The following is a 19,659-nucleotide window of genomic DNA, read 5'->3' as shown; positions in this document are numbered from 1 at the left end:
GCCAGTGCTGCAACCATGCACCTTTCACTGGAAACATACTGTATCTGCCAGTGCTGCAACCATGCACCTTTCACTGGAAACATACTGTATATGCCAGTGCTGCATCCATGCACCTTTCACTGGAAACATACTGTATCTGCCAGTGCTGCATCCATGCACCTTTCACTGGAAACATACTGTATCTGTATCTGCCAGTGCTGCATCCATGCACCTTTCACTGGAAACATACTCTATCTGCCAGTGCTGCATCCATGCACCTTTCACTGGAAACATACTGTATCTGCCAGTGCTGCAACCATGCACCTTTCACTGGAAACATACTGTATCTGCCAGTGCTGCAACCATGCACCTTTCACTGGAAACTTACTGTTATCTGCCAGTGCTGCAACCATGCACCTTTCACTGGAAACATACTCTATCTGCCAGTGCTGCATCCATGCACCTTTCACTGGAAACATACTGTATCTGCCAGTGCTGCATCCATGCACCTTTCACTGGAAACATACTGTATATGCCAGTGCTGCATTCATGCACCTTTCACTGGAAACATACTGTATATGCCAGTGCTGCAACCATGCACCTTTCACTGGAAACATACTGTATATGCCAGTGCTGCAACCATGCACCTTTCACTGGAAACATACTGTCTATGCCAGTGCTGCATTCATGCACCTTTCACTGGAAACATACTGTATATGCCAGTGCTGCAACCATGCACCTTTCACTGGAAACATACTGTATCTGCCAGTGCTGCATCCATGCACCTTTCACTGGAAACATACTGTATCTGCCAGTGCTGCAACCATGCACCTTTCACTGGAAACATACTGTATCTGCCAGTGCTGCATCCATGCACCTTTCACTGGAAACATACTGTATATGCCAGTGCTGCAACCATGCACCTTTCACTGGAAACATACTGTATCTGCCAGTGCTGCATCCATGCACCTTTCACTGGAAACATACTGTATCTGCCAGTGCTGCATCCATGCACCTTTCACTGGAAACATACTGTATATGCCAGTGCTGCATCCATGCACCTTTCACTGGAAACTTACTGTATATGCCAGTGCTGCAACCATGCACCTTTCACTGGAAACTTACTGTATATGCCAGTGCTGCAACCATGCACCTTTCACTGGAAACTTACTGTATATGCCAGTGCTGCAACCATGCACCTTTCACTGGAAACATACTGTATATGCCAGTGCTGCAACCATGCACCTTTCACTGGAAACATACTGTATATGCCAGTGCTGCATCCATGCACCTTTCACTGGAAACATACTGTATATGCCAGTGCTGCATCCATGCACCTTTCACTGGAAACATACTGTATATGCCAGTGCTGCAACCACTTTCACTGGAAACTGCTTTCTTTTCTCACTTGCTTAACCTGCTAAAATGGAACCGTTGAAGCTGCAATTTCCAGTAACACTTTAGAATACAGCCTGCAACAGGTACAAGATGTGACTTTACCAAACCCCTGTAGTTACACTGTAGTTACTATGCAACTAGGGGGGGATTAACACTGCTTTAGAATATAGCCGGCGCCCCTGTAGTTACCATGTAGTTACAGATGTTAAGATGTTTTTGTTGGATTTTTATTTTGAAGCGTTACCAAATAAAACATCAACATCATCATCTTAACACCTGTAACTACATGGTACCTACAGGGGCACGGGCTGTATTCTAAAGCAGTGTGTTAATGAGTGTAGTGACTTACCCTGTAAGTACAGATTTTGTTACCCTGCACTTAGATGTGGTACCCTATACTTACCCAGTAAGTACAGTTTTTTACCCTGTACTTACCCTGTAAGTTGCTGTATTCTAAAGCGTTACCCAATTTCCCCCCTCTTGATAGCGACAAAACGGACCAAATCCTCAGTCGGAAATAAACGTGTGGATAATTTCTAATATTTCATGCATCTGCACAAGAATAGAATATTGTTCATAAGGCTATTTTTACACTCCTCTCAGTGCAGGATGTTTTCCGCCTTTTTGATGGGTATTTACTAAGTATAGAGATGTAGTGATGTGGTTAGAGTGAGCATGGTCGGCCTTTCAGTAGCTCTGAATACCCCTGAGTGCACTTGATGCTGTAATGGCAATGTGAACAATGAAAAGAGGAGACATTTCTGGGCTTAATGGTTTAACGTATGTACGACCTAACTGAGGAGGACACTGTGATTACTGACAACAGGCTCAAGTGTATTTCTGAATAGGGGGCATCGTACAACATGCAAACGCTGTATACTCTAAGTGTAGTGAAGGGATTTTCATGCGTGTGGTACTTTCCGAGCTTGCTTGATGGAAATGTCGATATTCACAGCAGGAGATTACACAAATACTTCTGGAGAAGAATTTGCAGTTTCCAGATATTTTCAGACTATGACATCATGACTTTATTGTTGGAGTTTTATTATTGGAGTAGCCCCCCCCCCCCCAATTATTCTACAATATTCTTAACTTGACACTAGAAGATGCAATGGCTTGTGGGGGTCTAACAGAGGGCCTCAAAGCTGTCAACTGACTTGGGTATTATGAAAGCGGAGATATTCAATGATGCAGCTGAGATATTTCAAAACAACACTCAATTGACAGCTTGCTCTTTCTAATGTCAGCCATTGAGAATCGACTGCGCTAATGACAAAAGCCTCCCTGCATTATTTCCTTATGTGATGTCGAAAATCTAACAACACTGATTTGTATAGAAAGTAGGCCTTTGGACTAGTCACAGAGTGACATTTTGAAAGTAGGCCTTTGGACTAGTCACAGAGCGACATTTTGAAAGTAGGCCTTTGGACTAGTCACAGTCAGAGCGACATTTTGAAAGTAGGCCTTTGGACTAGTCACAGAGCGACATTTTGAAAGTAGGCCTTTGGACTAGTCACAGAGCGACATTTTGAAAGTAGGCCTTTGGACTAGTCACAGAGCGACATTTTGAAAGTAGGCCTTTGGACTAGTCACAGAGCGACATTTTGAAAGTAGGCCTTTGGACTAGTCACAGAGCGACATTTTGAAAGTAGGCCTTTGGACTAGTCACAGAGCGACATTTTGAAAGTAGGCCTTTGGACTAGTCACAGAGCGACATTTTGAAAGTAGGCCTTTGGACTAGTCACAGAGCGACATTTTGAAAGCGGAGATATTCAATGCAGCTGAGATAACAACAGTCAATTGACAGCTTGCTCTTTCTAATGTCAGCCATTGAGAATCGACTGCGCTAATGACAAAAGCCTCCCTGAATGTCGTACAAATATCATCTTTTCACTTATTTTCTCTGTCACCTTGAATACATCTTTCTCGTCTTATCCCTTCTTGTCTTAACTTTCAGACAGCTGCTGCACAGCTGGGAAGACCAGAAACTAGGTCTCAGCTGCAGTGAGAGAGCGTCCATTAAGTCCATTGGCCACAGGGGACAGGTGACACCAGAGGGCAGGAGCTAAGAGGATCCACCCAGTGGCTTACCCTGCCGGCTTCCTGCCATCCACTCCGCCTGTCCAGCTGCCTTCCTGGCCGAGCGAGCGCCCACAGGGAGTCTGCCACGGTGTAGCCATGCAAAATGGCTCCAAATGAGAAGAACCATGTGATGCTGACTCACACCAAGACGGAATCTGCATGGTAACCTAACAAACTATTATTCATCTAAATCCACACAGCACAACAGTTACTTTGTTGACACCAACCAAAATCACTTGACTCATATCTATGTTGATTTTTTTGGTTGTCATCTTTTTCTTTTTCTTTACCCTGACATGAGAGCAATATAAGTGTAATGATACGTTTAACACCTACATAGACTTCACTACTTTCTAAACCCGTCTTGTCTGATACACCGTACAAGACGGTTTAATATCTCCACCTTCAGCCTGCATTATTTCCAGATGGTCACCTCTTTCCAAAGAGTGAACAGTGCTGATTTCTGACTGTTGACATCTATTTGCTAAAGCTGTTGCTCTATAGCCTGGTAAACCATCCGCTCTCACGTGAACTCACTTTTTGTTAAGTTCTGCGGGATCGTCTGGCCTCCAGGCCGGGGTGGGCGTTTTCAGAAATTACAAAGTGCACTGGCCAATCAGGGACTTGCCTCTTAGTTGACATTGTAACCAGCCAATCAGGGACGCCGCTAGCAAAATAGTAATGGCTGCTCCCATGGCTCTCCCTCTCACGAAGCAACAAGCATAATGTCAACGTTTGTCTAGTTGACACAGCCGTAAGTGCAGTTATTGCAGAATCAGACCCGAAAACAACAATTAAACAAGAACAGGAGTATGCACCAGCCCAGTTTCTCAATGGAACGTTCTTCTGACTGGATTTTGATTTGACTGGAACCAACACTGATTGGCTGAAGGACTGGATTTGGCTGATTGACTGATGACTGATTGACTGAAGGAGTTGTCTGTCAAGGCAAGTACTACCACCCACTGACATGACTGTGGACTGCTTGGAGTCCAGACTGATATGTAGAGTGAAGCAGAATGTGAGATCAGGAATCAGGATGGTTTTGAACCAGGCAAGTTGCTCTATGAAAAAGGAGTCACAATTGTATTCTGTATGCAAACAAGACAAACGGCTAAACAGCTTGAGGAGCGATTAGCCTGAGTCTGTTGGCCCTGTGGCACTCACTGAATCCTCACAACAGTGTTGTAGTTGAGTCTGTTGGCCCTGTGGCACTCACTGAATCCTCAAAACAGTTTTGTAGTTGAGTCTGTTGGCCCTGTGGCACTCACTGAATCCTCACAACAGTTTTGTAGTTGAGTCTGTTGGCCCTGTGGCACTCACTGAATCCTCACAACAGTTTTGTAGTTGAGTCTGTTGGCCCTGTGGCACTCACTGAATCCTCACAACAGTTTTGTAGTTGAGTCTGTTGGCCCTGTGGCACTCACTGAATCCTCACAACAGTGTTGTAGTTGAGTCTGTTGGCCCTGTGGCACTCACTGAATCCTCACAACAGTTTTGTAGTTGAGTCTGTTGGCCCTGTAGCACTCACTGAATCCTCACAACAGTGTTGTAGTTGAGTCTGTTGGCCCTGTAGCACTCACTGAATCCTCACAACAGTGTTGTAGTTGAGTCTGTTGGCCCTGTGGCACTCACTGAATCCTCACAACAGTTTTGTAGTTGAGTCTGTTGGCCCTGTGGCACTCACTGAATCCTCACAACAGTGTTGTAGCTGAGTCTGTTGGCCCTGTGGCACTCACTGAATCCTCACAACAGTTTTGTAGTTGAGTCTGTTGGCCCTGTGGCACTCACTGAATCCTCACAACAGTTTTGTAGTTGAGTCTGTTGGCCCTGTGGCACTCACTGAATCCTCACAACAGTTTTGTAGTTGAGTCTGTTGGCCCTGTGGCACTCACTGAATCCTCACAACAGTTTTGTAGTTGAGTCTGTTGGCCCTGTGGCACTCACTGAATCCTCACAACAGTTTTGTAGTTGAGTCTGTTGGCCCTGTGGCACTCACTGAATCCTCACAACAGTTTTGTAGTTGAGTCTGTTGGCCCTGTGGCACTCACTGAATCCTCACAACAGTTTTGTAGTTGGGTCTGTTGGCCCTGTGGCACTCACTGAATCCTCACAACAGTTTTGTAGTTGAGTCTGTTGGCCCTGTGGCACTCACTGAATCCTCACAACAGTTTTGTAGTTGAGTCTGTTGGCCCTGTGGCACTCACTGAATCCTCACAACAGTGTTGTAGTTGAGTCTGTTGGCCCTGTGGCACTCACTGAATCCTCACAACAGTTTTGTAGTTGAGTCTGTTGGCCCTGTGGCACTCACTGAATGCTCACAACAGTTTTGTAGTTGAGTCTGTTGACCCTGTGGCACTCACTGAATCCTCACAACAGTTTTGTAGTTGAGTCTGTTGGCCCTGTGGCACTCACTGAATCCTCACAACAGTGTTGTAGTTGAGTCTGTTGGCCCTGTGGCACTCACTGAATCCTCACAACAGTGTTGTAGTTGAGTCTGTTGGCCCTGTGGCACTCACTGAATCCTCACAACAGTGTTGTAGTTGAGTCTGTTGGCCCTGTGGCACTCACTGAATCCTCACAACAGTTTTGTAGTTGAGTCTGTTGGCCCTGTGGCACTCACTGAATCCTCACAACAGTGTTGTAGTTGAGTCTGTTGGCCCTGTGGCACTCACTGAATCCTCACAACAGTGTTGTAGTTGAGTCTGTTGGCCCTGTGGCACTCACTGAATCCTCACAACAGTTTTGTAGTTGAGTCTGTTGGCCCTGTGGCACTCACTGAATCCTCACAACAGTGTTGTAGTTGAGTCTGTTGGCCCTGTGGCACTCACTGAATCCTCACAACAGTTTTGTAGTTGAGTCTGTTGGCCCTGTAGCACTCACTGAATCCTCAGTGAGGAGACGAGGACTCAAGACTTGTTAATTGATCAAGACTGTTTTTTTTTGTAGTATACCCTAATAATTTGGCATAAGATGTTAAGTGTGTTCCATGTGAATTCGCGCTCATGTTCAGTAACATGACTCGGACTCAGGCCTGGAACACAGCAGAAACGTTGCGCATGTCGAGCAGGAGCCTGGCCATTCCCACCAGAAGCGCTCTGTTTGCTCCGTGATGGCTCCGCGGTGGTCACAACTTGTATGGCTTCATGCCTGGCTGCTCGTAGCTCGCATCAAAGATAGACCAGACGCGGAAACTCTCGCTGCAGGACGCGAGACAGATGCGACGCGCCACGGCCGGTGTGATCGGTCTCCCCTGTTAACAAACACACTGAAATGAAACTACCTCTGCGATGTGACGCTTCTGCGATGGAGATGCTTCTGGTGTGTCCCCGCCATCAGGTAATGGGGACTTAACTCAGACTCGATATATGTGTGAAGTGTAATAACAGCACGGCCTTTGTCTCTTTTTACAATTTGCTTTTAGAATACAATATGGCCGTTGTCCTGTGATGTCACAGGATGCCACCGACATAGGCACTTGACTGAGGGACTCGTTTTTAGGATTATTCGATGGCACTACTTCGTCACTGGACAGTGATGGTTGACAAGTGAGAGCCAAATCTGAAGCCACAACATCAGAAGCACATGGTACAGTCCAGAAGCACATGGTACAGTCCAGAAGCACATGGTACAGTCCAGAAGCACATGGTACAGTCAAGCTCTCTTGGCTCCAGTTGGTGCAGGAAATAAAAGGAGGCTGGATCGATCCAAGAGCCTCCTCTCCCTCTGCTCGCCTCCCACTCAAGCTGTCCCACAGAGGCCTGTCCCACAGATGCCTCTCATAGAAAAACACACCCATAGTTCCTACAGAGACACACGGTGGTGATGCTGTGAGTCCTGACTAGATGCAGATGGACACCCATAACCATGTCTATTATTTAGATCACATTATTGTCTTTTCAAGAGAAAATCTGCCCTAAACCAGAATCCTCAGGCTGTATGCTATTTCTTTGGTCTTGGACAGTTAATATCAATTTATATTCATGAACATGGAAAATATTTTCTCAGAACTCATTGGCACGGGCAGCATCCCCAAGATTAGTGTCTATTTCTACAGGAGTCTGTCTAGCTTTATTCACAATCACAGATATTAAATGTGTCAAACAATCGCGCTGCCTCCAGGCTCTAGTTTGACTGCAGATGGATTGGGGACAACAGACTAAAGTCGCAACATGTTCACATGGCAACTTCACCACATCAAATGTGTCCAAACCAGATCAGACTCAGCCTAAGCCGTTTAGAGTAGTGAGGATAACCAAAATGTAGTCATATCCATGACTCTGGGCATAAAAAACAACAACTAGTGACTCATTGTCAGTAGAGCCACTTGAAGACATCATATTCTGATAAATGGTGCATAACATCCTTAATGCCCTAATGAACACAGACAGAAGTCATACTTGTTGTTTGTTTTAGGTGCTTACTTACACTTTGGGAAATCAACTCCCCATTGCTCTAAATGCAGGGCGACACCTCAGCTACTTGACAAATACAGTATATTATATAATATATATACAGTATAATACAGTATATTATATTTACATAAACTTGGATAAATACAGTATATTATATTCACATAAACGTGACTTGGAAAAGAGGGGAAATGATGAATGAGTTTTGTTTTAAAAGCATCTATCGCAATGAACTGTTACGGAGATTTAAAAAATGAAATTATGGACTGTGAGGCTTTCAATTACTCAATATACTGTATTTGAATATTGGAATAATTGAATATTACACAAGTCTACTCCGAAGCAACGATTATCCATTATTTTTCTATTTCTGACTCTTTATTATCCATAAAATGGAGCAAGTGGGCAATATCTGTTTCAGTGGGCAATATCTGTTTGTTAAATTTTTTGTCCCACTGATGATGTCACAATGTCTATGACATCATCAGTGATGTCATCAGTGACATCATTATTGACCAAAATCATCTTATGACATCAGTGATTATGTCATAGGCACTGAGCTGCGGGCAAGGCCGTGCAGCGGCCGAGCTGCCTGCGGCAAGCCCGTGCAGCGGACGAGACCTAGTACATTATATGGCCGTATGGACATTTTTGAAGTCGTATTGTTTGACACATCAGCCTATTTCACAGCCCACCCAAATCACCAATTTTGTGTTTAAAAGGCAAGAAGTAAAGCAGGTGCAAGCAGAACACTAATGAGGGTTCCTTCCAACTTCCAATCCATTTAGGTGTTCCAGTGCCGGGGCTTTAATCAATGTCTTGCTTGCACCTGATTTACTTGCTGCCTTTTAGACACAGTATGGGTGATTTGGGTGGGATGTTAAATAGGCTAATGTCCATAGACAGAACATGATCCTATTTGACTGATGGGCATTTGACCATTGAGCATATTTGACTGGCTGCTAATATATGTAATGCAGTGAACGGCAGGAGGAGAAAGGTCTGTGTGCATCACAGTGGGGTTGTGGGATAAATAGGTTGCATACTGTTAGCACAGTTATGTCAATGCTTGTCGGGGGCTGAGTTGGATGAGCAGTTCATGCAGACTGTATGTTAAGATTATCATTTACCATGAAGAATGAGTGTAGACAGAGAGCAAAAGACACACGCACGCACACACGTGCACACACACACACACACACACACACACACACACACACACACACACACACACACACACACAGATGCCAACCTTCCATGTAAAGTAGTTTTTTCACATTAAGGACCCCTAAACTGACTCAAATTAGATGACCCCCATTAGATAAGATTTTGTCCCAGAGTCCCCCATCTGAAAAGAGGTTTGTTTTTAGACGTTTTTGTAGCCTACAGAAAGTGTATGAAACCCATGACCAAAATGGTCATCGTGTGCCATTGTGTTACTTATAGCAAAAATACATTATTCACTGTTTTTTTTGCTAGGGACCCCCTGGAACCCGCTGAATGACCCCTGGTGGTCCCTGGACCCCACTTTGAGAACCACTGCTCTAATGAATGACATCACACCCTCCTGCTCTAATGAATGACATCACACCCTCCTGCTCTAATGAATGACATCACACCCTCCTGCTCTAATGAATGACATCACACCCTCCTGCTCTAATGAATGACATCACACACCCTCCTGCTCTAATGAATGACATCACACCCTCCTGCCGGTCTAGCCAGGAACACAAACACAATACATGTACACCACCAAATCACATTTACTTCTACAATCCTATGTGCCTCCACATTCATTCACTAGAGAGCCGCTCCACCGGCCCAAATGCATTTGATCATGTGAAATGCTAATGACAACCACAGTGAATACCACATAGCATGAGGGACCATGCGGCTCAAGGTAAATTAAATGGCCCATCCTTTGAGTGCACCGGCTTATGTAAGCTGCTGCTCCCCCCCCCCCCCCCCAGTCCTCCATTCATAGCTCCTTTCTTTTCCTTCAGCAGCCTCATCCAGCCCCCTGAAACCCCAGCATCCCATAAACACAGCCCCATCTTAAATGGGGGGGGGGGGGGGGGGGGGGGGGAATAGAGGGGCTCCCGCATCCCTCATTTTCTCTGCCACCTTGAAAACAACACCCCAATTCTGGTGGTGCTTCTCCTTTCCATCATTGTCTGTGCACATGACATGCAGATGCACACGACCAATCCAGTCCTCTTGATCCACAGAAAGCCCGTGCACACCACAGCACACTGAGGCTGATGCCTCTTTGTCTCTGCAAAGATGGACTTGGAATCATTCCATTCCTCGTTCTTTTTGTGCCTGCATCTTTATCTCATCCCTTTCTCTCTCTCTCCTCTCTGTCTCCCTCTTTCATTATCTCTGTCTCCCTTTCTTCCTCCCTCCCTCCACCTTGCCCTCATCTCCGAGTCCTGCAGCCACAAGCGCTCCACAGCAAAGGTTTTTGCAGTGCGCTTCCTGACAATGTCATAACACATTTTTTTAAAGGCATTTCTGCTTTGCTGGACAGTGTACAATAGAGAGAGAGACAGGAAAGGTGGTGGGATGGAGGCAGGGGGGGAGGTGTGTGTGTGGGGGTGGTGGTGACCGGGTATGAAATGCGACAAAGGTTGGACTGAAACCTCCAATGTTGCGTGTGAATAGTGTGTAGTAGAGCACCTTTAGCTGTCTGAGCCACTATAGGACGCCCCAGTAAACACATTGTTTTACAGAGCCGGCAGCAACACAATAGACGGAGAGGTCTGAGACATTATTTCATTTTCATACATGAAGTCTGTCTGTGGCTGAATCACTCCAATATAAGAGCGTAGGCATGCCTATACAGAGGTCTCCGGCAGACATGGGGGTGCGGATCCGTCCGGCTGGCTGCATTCATGATCATAATCATCATCAGAAAGAGGACGCAGGGGGGAAGCTGGACTGTTGTCCATAATCTCAATCCAGAAAGAAAAGGCTTACCTCCACATTTCAGCTCTGCCCGTCGACCCTGCTGCCTCGTTTCATCCTGTTCCTCTCTGTCGACTCCCTCCCCTTCTCTCCCCATGACAGCATTTTTCTGCTATCTCCACGGTGAGCCTTCTTCTCCGCCGTCAGTTCCCCCCGTCTGCTGCTCTCTTCCTCTCTCTCCTAAAAATACAACTAAACACACGCACATATACTTCCCGATCTCTCCGTCTAATAACGCAGCTCCTCTGTTCTGTTGTTAAGTCAAAAGAGGCAGGTTGATTTGTGCTGTCCTCCCTCCCTCCCTCTCCCTTGCTCCATTCTATTCCATTCACATCACGCTGAAAGCCAACCCCCCTTTCTCCTCCTCTCTCTCACGCACACGCACACGCACACGCACACACGCACACGCGCACACACACACACACACGCGCACACACACACGCACGCGCGCACACACACACACACACACACACACACACACACACACACACACACACACACACACACACACACGCACACAGCAGACAGTCTCTCTCTCTCTCCTCCCCCCTCCCCATCTCCTTGTCAGAGGGAGGTTGAGGCAGCACTGGACAGCCATGGGGCAGGATGAGAGCTTTCTGTGTCTTCAAATGAAATTCAAAATGCTTTATTGGCAAGACTGTAATTGCACAATGTTGCCGAATCAAGTGCTAAAAATGATGATAAAGAGCACAAGTATATCAGATATCAGATAAAAGACAATATGTAAGCTGTTATATCAAGATAGTCACTTCTCACAATTAGTCTGTTCTAATGTGCTGATTGATAGGGGAACTAGCAAATGACAAGCGTGTGCATTTACGGCCTCATTTTCTTTGTGCCAAAATGGACATTTCTGTGCAAGTGTGTTTAAAAAGGTGGGAATTTGGCTGACATGGGCGGTGGCGGCGGCGGGGAGGGCAAAGGTGAAAAAAGGGCCATTATGTGTTTGTGTGTGTTTTGTTTGGTTGTAGAGACCTTTGTGTACTCCCCAAACGTAGGCAAGTGGGTGGAGGTCATACCAAACAATCAGCCTGCTCAAAAAACAATGAGAACACAGGAGCAGACAGACCGTGACAACATGACCTCTGCCCTTTGCCCCCCAGTCAGATTCTGCACCTTCTTAAGACGTTTTCACCTGTGCTTTTAGCTGGATCTCAGTATTAAAGGAGCGCACAGATGACAATGCATGAAAAGGAGAGATGTTTAGAAGAGAGTAATGCTGCTTAACTTAGTACTGCACCGCAGCAAAGGGCCCAGCAGCACCATCCCCCCTAATGACTGTATCAAGTCTAGTCCTGGCCTTACCATATGGCCATGTTAACAGGTCAGCGCTTCTGGTCAAGCTCAGAGCAGAGCGAGGGGTTGGGGGTGGGGATAAGAAGTCTGCGGTTGGTAGCAAGTGCCTGAAACAGATAAGGGAAAAAGCAGAGGAACCAAGATGATAGCAGCGCAGCATAGGCAGTCTTATTGTTTTTTACACGCAGTTCTCAGTAGGCCTGTGTGTTCGTCAACAGCCAAGAGATGTTTTTTTTTGCAGCTGTGGGAATCTGTTGCTTCCACCAGTGTTCAGTTTTTTTTTTGCTGTTATAATCTGCTAATATTAATGGTTGACTTTAAGGGAACTCATATACGGGTAAGGAAGAAAGTTAATGTGCTCAAGTGAAATATCCTTTAACGGCCATATATTTGACTATGTTGAGTGGCTGTGACCTCATTTATCTCATTCACACACTCAAAAAACAAAGTTATCATAACATTCAGATATTAATAGTTATTCATTTTACACTAACCTTAACCTATTCAATGAAACTAACCTTGATAGTGCCATTGGACGTTGTGTGCAATTTCTGTGTGCACAGTAAGTCTTGTCTTTCCTAGATGTTTCTCCAGTATGTCACATTGTATCCCATCCGATACCAAGAAAAATAATCTGTGTATTTAATGGCTTCCATTTACTGTCAGTTATGGTAAATCATGATTTGAATTTGTAAACCGGTTTGAATGTTAAGACGTCCTCAGTCCCATCAAAAGTAATACTGAAATTGAAACACAACAATCAGTGCTACAGTGACACCATGTGGAGAATGTTCTACTAAGTCAGTTTTAGGGGTTTCAACTCTGATGTGACCCCCCCCCCCCCCCCCCCCCGCGCCCACACACACACACACACACACACTCACTTCAAATTGCAGGAGACATGCCATTTTAAACAGTGACAGAAGACGGGTCTGCATTGCAACATGACCCCAATTTGCCAGAGGATGGTGCTATAATGAAAAGGTCAGATATGAAAATTGTAACAGGCCATATCTGGTGCACTGTCTCATCTGAGCTTTTGTCATGACCACACTTTAGTTAAATGTATTGTTCCCAAGGAAGTTGGTTCATTTGAAATGAGTGGATCTGTTAACACTCCATGGTTAACGCTGCAGATGCACTGTGTTGTGAAGCAGAGGTTGCATTATCTTTGTTTTATCCTACTTTTGTTGAATCACAGCCGCAATACATACAAAGATATAATATGGGAATGTTTTTTTTTATTAGACCATGAAGATGATTTTATGGATAGTATGCCCCTTCCCCCCCCCTTCCCAAGTGCTAGGTAGCAATAGATAGCTTTCAAGAATCTAGGTCAATCTGTATCTGTGCTGTACAACTAACATGTAATGGCGCTCTTTCTCTGTGAGGGCCATCTGATGCAATGAGCAGCAAGGAACATCAGGGTGCAGGATCTATCAGGTCATGACCAGCTGTCACTCATGACTCAACTTAATATCACATGTTGAGGGAGAAATGGTGGCTATGGATGCAGCATGGGGTTTTCTAGCTAAAGGTGTAGGATCCAGGAGGGAGAAGATCCTATAGTACCACCAAAACCTGTCTATTAATTTTAACCTTCATTTATTCAGGTAGTCTCATTGAGATGAGCAGCAAAACATTATACACAAACTAACAAGCAAGCATGCAATCCAATGGATTTCTAAGGTGCATAGTACTGGAAAGCAGTCAAATTCAGTATATGCATGTGGAATATATCTAGGTTAGCTGGTCCTGAGATCTGGTACTCTCGGAACATCTGGAGAGTAGATAGATTTGCCACGCTGCCAATGGACTTTAATCCATCTGGACAATGGATTACCAGGAGGCGTGGTAACATATCAGTATCTGATGTTGCAGAAAGGTTATGTGCACACAGCAGAAAGAAATCACTGGCACCATTCAAGAGCTAATATTAGGACCACACAACAAAGGCCTCGTCACTTGTTATTGAATTTTTGTCATCGGGCAAAAGGAAAGCTCGCTCCTCGTTGGCTGTCTAATCCTTATTGTACAGCTTCAAGCAGACATCACTGTGTATCTCTCTCTCTCGTAAAAAACTCTCTCTCTCGTAACGGGACAAGCCCCGTCTTTTATTGTCACACGAACACCACAACACGTGCATGCGGCCACAACACACTCATGCTGACGGTGGCCGGTGAAAAGTGTCCTCTGCATTTAACCCGTCCAGGCATGTCCTTTCCTCCAGGGGGCAGGCCAGGAGCAGTGGTCGCTTTCTCGTACAGCGCCCTGGGGACCAACTTCGGATGTTCTCGTCACTGGTCGGATGACGATGACGATCTGATCTTCTGCATGTTTTTTTAGTGGGGGGGGGTTATATACGGAGGAACCCCCTGGGGGAGCACAGGGAGAACATGCAAACTCCACACATAGAGAAAGGCCCTTACGACGAGATACCCCACCTGGGCAGTAGGCACTGAAGATATGGGGGGGAACACAACCACAGCGCCCCACAGTGTCCCAGGCGAGAATCGAACTCAGGACCTTCTGACTGTGAGGCGACAGCTCTGCCACTGAGCCACCGTGCCTTCTCAGACGAGAAGGAGCGGAGGTCCCTGAGACAACAATGCATAGTGATAATGGGAGGGCCAGTCTACTGCAATTATATCCACCACCAGATGAAATGCCACAAAGTAAGCCCTCACCACATTGTTGGTCTGGAAAGTAAAGTTTCCAGGAGCAGATAGCCAAGAGACAAAGCCCTTACAGATCTGAGGTCCACCAGCAAGGTGCCAAGATGAAGGGTGTGTACTAGTTCCCAAATGATTAATGTGGAGATGGTGAATATAATTGTGTGAAATTCCAGCTTGCCTTCTGGGGAATTGGTGTGCTTCTCTCCCCTATGACAGGTGTGGAAAGAAAATGGCTGTGATGCTCTGCTGGGAGAAGCTACCCCAGAACTGCAGCGCAGTCAAATGTCAGGCCGACAACCCAAACCCGCAGTGCAGAAATGCACAAGGGCTACCAGCGGGAATCAGCACTCTTATTAACTAACAAGGAAGCTTGTAAGCCTTACAGCAACCTATAAAGAGCGGGTCACTGCTTGTGTGGTACTGCCTGAGAGGCGGAGCCTTGTTATTTATTTGCTGCCTACTTTACAGATCCAAATGCATGCTGCTTGACAGAGGGGGGGGGTCGAGAACAACAAACAGGGGGACCGAGTCCAGTCCATACAACCTGATTGAAACAAAGTATTTTGAGAATGACTTGCGATGAACCTCCAAAGTTGATGCTACCCTCATGGAGAGGCGAGCTGGGTGGCACGTTATTGAAGTTTTGCAAAACTATGTGGGGAAGGGTGTAATAGATGCCAGGACTAACGCGGAGTGCAGTGCCATTCATCCCTTTAACTCAAACCATTTTCCTGTGGACTTGAGCACATTTGCACACTGATGCCCACTTCTCATTTGGACGTTACCCAATGCCATACCAGCAGGGTTATCAGGGTTACACACTTTTCAGCCAGGGTGCCTTGTTTGAGCATTGGTAATAACATTTGTATGCACAGGGAGTGATCATGTTGCCCCCTGGTGGCTGTTACCAACTTAATGAAAAGAGCTGAACCTCCCAAAGTGCAAACAAGATAAAAAAAAAACTGCACTTACGACACTGTACATTGCACGATGATACATCTCTCAATACATTTTCCAGACAGTGATGATGACTCACAAATAGTGTCATCTGTGTCATGGACTGGGGAGGACTGCAGGGGGCGTGTTCACTGTGGGCTCGCTTGCTATCTCAATGCACAAGAGATCTGAATTCTGTGAAATTACCATTCAGGTTGTAATTCTACACAGATAAGACCCTGTTGAAAGGGATACCATATGGGTAACACTTTCTTTGAAGGGGTGTGCATAATACTGACATGACACGACACCTGTGATGAACATGGAGGCTTTATGAATGTTTATTACTGTTGTCATTAAGTGTCACTCGGTAAATTATGTGATTGTAATGTAAAGTTGACATTGTTTGAGATGTCTTTGTTATGACAACTTGACATTAACCAAGACAGTGTAATTACATTAATGGCATCTTAATACTTTCCAGGCGCTCCTGAGAAATCTGAGGTACAGGTTCATCTGTAGATTGAACGTGTCTCAGAATGTTATTATTAAGTTGCTCACTGATCCTGGGCTAAGCACTGTGAGATACCAGTCACATATGTGGAAACTCTGGTATGACTCTTTTATAATGTACTTTTGTTCTTTTATTGTGCCCTTATGTGCTTTTTGTAATTGTGTATGTGTCATCTATGGACCAAGCGTCTGCCAATAAAGGTTTGATTGATTAATAGAAAGTTAAAAATTGTCCCACTGTCGTTGAGGTCAAGGAAAACACTCATGACAGTTATAAACTCATTTGACAGTGTAATGACACGTGATCATTATAAACTCATTTGAAAGTGTAATTGCACTTAATGACATCTTAATGCCTATATCATGTTTATAACAGGTTATATTGTATAGGTTAATGTCAAGTTGTCATAACGAAGAAATCTAAAACAATGTAAAAATTGCATTAACAAAGGCATCATTTACCGAATGACACTTAATGACAGTCATAAACATTCATAACGCCCCCATGTTCATGAGAAGTGTCATGTCATGGTTATGACAGTGTCATGCGAGTATTACGCACAGCCATTCAAAGGAAGCGTTACCGAAATATGTTCCTCTGGTAATCACCACAGCAGGAAGTTAGCCGCCACTAAACAAAGTTTGATAATCGTCAAATGATAATATAATATAGCATAACATTTCAAACAAGTAATGTAGCTCCGGTGACGTCCATTCATTCAGCACAACCAGTGGCTAAAATTAAGAAGGAACCCTTTACTCACATTCAAACAAAAACACTTCGCCCCCAGATTTGTTTTGTTTTGTTTTTATCAATTTAACAACATTTTCATATCAAACGTCCAAATCCTACTTTGAATGTATTTCACTTTAAAGATATAGCAAATCCAGAGAATTTCAACTACACGAATTTGGGCTTCAACATCCTAAGATGTGTAAACATGAAACAAACTGAAAGAAAGATATCACCTTTGATGCATTTTCCTAACAACAGTTAAGTCAGTAAAGTTTCATTAAGTCATTATTGTGCCACCTGTTAGTTTACATTCAAGTAAAAAAATGGAAAGACAACTGTACACATAATTTACATTCTTCTAACAGTTCAACATGGCTTGTTTCTTTTCTAAGCATTTTTGTTTTTACAAAACAGTCTCAGTATGTACAATTATTACAGGTAACAAAGTTATTTGGGAAAATTGATTTGTCTCATTGCACACTGTGGACATATGGTCCTGACTGAGAATTATCTGAACAAAAAAGGAGTGATATTATTCACTAGTATGATCACATAAAGAAGATGGAACACTACAAACCAATCAACAGTGTGGAAATTAAAAGCAAGACTAATGCATTGTAAATAAATGATGCACTTGACATGGCCATGTTGGCAGTTACTCTTTTCATCAACAGATACTACTGCTTTAAAAATTAAAACAGATGCACCAAGTGAAACTGAGGCAGAACCTGAGCCTCAACACTTTGTACACAATGACCGCTTTAAAGTAAAAACTGATCAGGTTTGGAGTGCTGCGTGGATATTTGTTGTCCCAGTGTTTAATGAGTGCCACAGGTCTCACAGTGACAATGTGCCTTCTTTGTAAAGTTTCTCATAAAATGTGTCCCCTTTCCAAATCTAGTCCAGTTTCCACCAACTCAGGTTTAGTTGACAACTGCTGTTGTATGAATAACCAATGTGGTGCTTCTGGAAAGAGTCTCTGCCCAAGGATTCTTGGCAAAAAAAAAAGAACAAAAAATCTTCCAGAAGTTCTCCTTAAAAGTTTTCATATGATTTTTAGGATATATATATATATATAAAAGATCCTTGATGGCAACCCTGAACCTCTTCTACTTCCTTGCCAGGCGAAAATAATGCAGACAAAGATCCACACTTGTGTGTGATGCACAATAGAAACACACTAAACATTGAACGTTTCATAGGAGGTGATGCCATACAATCGTTTTCACCTGCAAACCAAGCATCTCATCTTCACGATGCGGCCTATTTGCCTTCTTGGGCTTTCATTTCCACTGTTTCAGTAGATACCTTTCCCCAGTTATAATGCATTGTTAAAAGGTATACTATGCAACTATTTCATAAAAAAAAACAATTACACAAGTTTCCCCTCAAAACGATCACTTCTGGTCCATATAATAGTGTGGCAGTGTGTTGATGTTGTGTGTATTTTCGTGGTGGGGCATTGTTTCGCTGTGTTCTGTGTTTATGTAGTTGAGAGTCTGTGTTTATGTGGAGAGTGCGTGGCAGTAAACTGTTCAAATGCAGGCATTCAACTTCCCCCCCCCCTGATAGTTTCACAGTGGTTATGTTATAAAAACACAAATAAACACACACATACATCCAAACCATCAAGGTATGAGCTCCAAACAGCCCAAAAACTGATCTGGGAAGGAGCTCTATTTCCTGGTTTTACTCCACGCTGACCCTGCACTGCTGAAACATCCCCCTCAGAACATCTTGGCGATGCTATTGGCTGGGCTGTTGTGCTGTGAGTGATGTTATTGGCTGGTCGCTAAGACTCGCTATACATCCCATGTGGGATGTACCTAGGGTCGGGGCGGTATGGGTTTTTCACCACGCGCTCACCGCGGCACGTTTTACCACGGTTTGGTGGTTAACCGCAAAAAACAACAACAAACGGTAGGCTACAGGGCAGAGATGAAGGATGCTGACTGGAGCACCTATAAGCAAGAAAATCATGCTGCCCTATCCTCTCTGATGTAGTTCTCTAAATAAATCCTAAATAATAATGCTACTCTAAATAAAACAAGCTTATTGTTGTACTATTGGTTGTCTGTCCTATATGTACAGTGTGGTGGCACTCAGTTTCCCCCCTGGGGGATGAATAAAGTATTTTGTATTGTATCATATAAACCCTGCAGCCCGTGGCTGCACAGCTGTTCACTCAGAGAACAAGACTCGGCTGGACTCTCTCTAGCTGCCTGGCGCTGAGATCGTTTCATTTCCCAAACACCGCTGGACATGCTGGTCTCTTCATTCCGTGAGTTTTTCCAAATTTAGGCTTTAAGGCTCACGTTTTCCAAATTCTAACACACGAGGATTGTAAAAATGCATTTGTAAAATGCGTTTGGTTTGCACTTTGCGAGACACATCACAAGCCGCAAATTGCGTGAGCCATAGGCTACAAGCAGGGCACGAAATGAACAGTCGCCAAGTGCCAAATGCGACCAGATTTTACGTTCTGGTGAGTGCCGCTCAGACGCCACGTGGCGCGTCCCAAAATAGTAATGTCAAATTAAAACTGCGGTGTGTTTTGGTACACAGCTGGCTAACATGAGGTGTAGCATCGTAAGACAGTCTCTAGTCTTCTGGCTGGGCGGGGTCCTTCGGGCCAACATTGTTT

The 19,659-nt window shown here is 44.5% G+C and overlaps 1 protein-coding gene across 2 annotated transcripts in view; it reads right to left on the bottom strand.

The window, feature by feature from the left end:
- The window catches only part of sipa1 (signal-induced proliferation-associated 1), a 70,453-nt gene extending 59,465 nt beyond the window's left edge, over window positions 1-10,988 (bottom strand). For both annotated transcript variants that reach the window (XM_083640313.1, XM_083640315.1), the window contains exon 1: window positions 10,851-10,988. The gene's annotated coding sequence lies outside the window, so the exon portion shown is untranslated. The remainder of the gene's footprint in view (window positions 1-10,850) is intronic.
- Window positions 10,989-19,659: the final 8,671 nt, after the last annotated feature.

This window comes from Poromitra crassiceps (genome assembly GCF_964638095.1).
Source record: "Poromitra crassiceps genome assembly, chromosome: 1".
Taxonomy (NCBI): domain Eukaryota; kingdom Metazoa; phylum Chordata; class Actinopteri; order Beryciformes; family Melamphaidae; genus Poromitra; species Poromitra crassiceps.
This window is presented reverse-complemented; position numbering and strand designations above follow the sequence as displayed.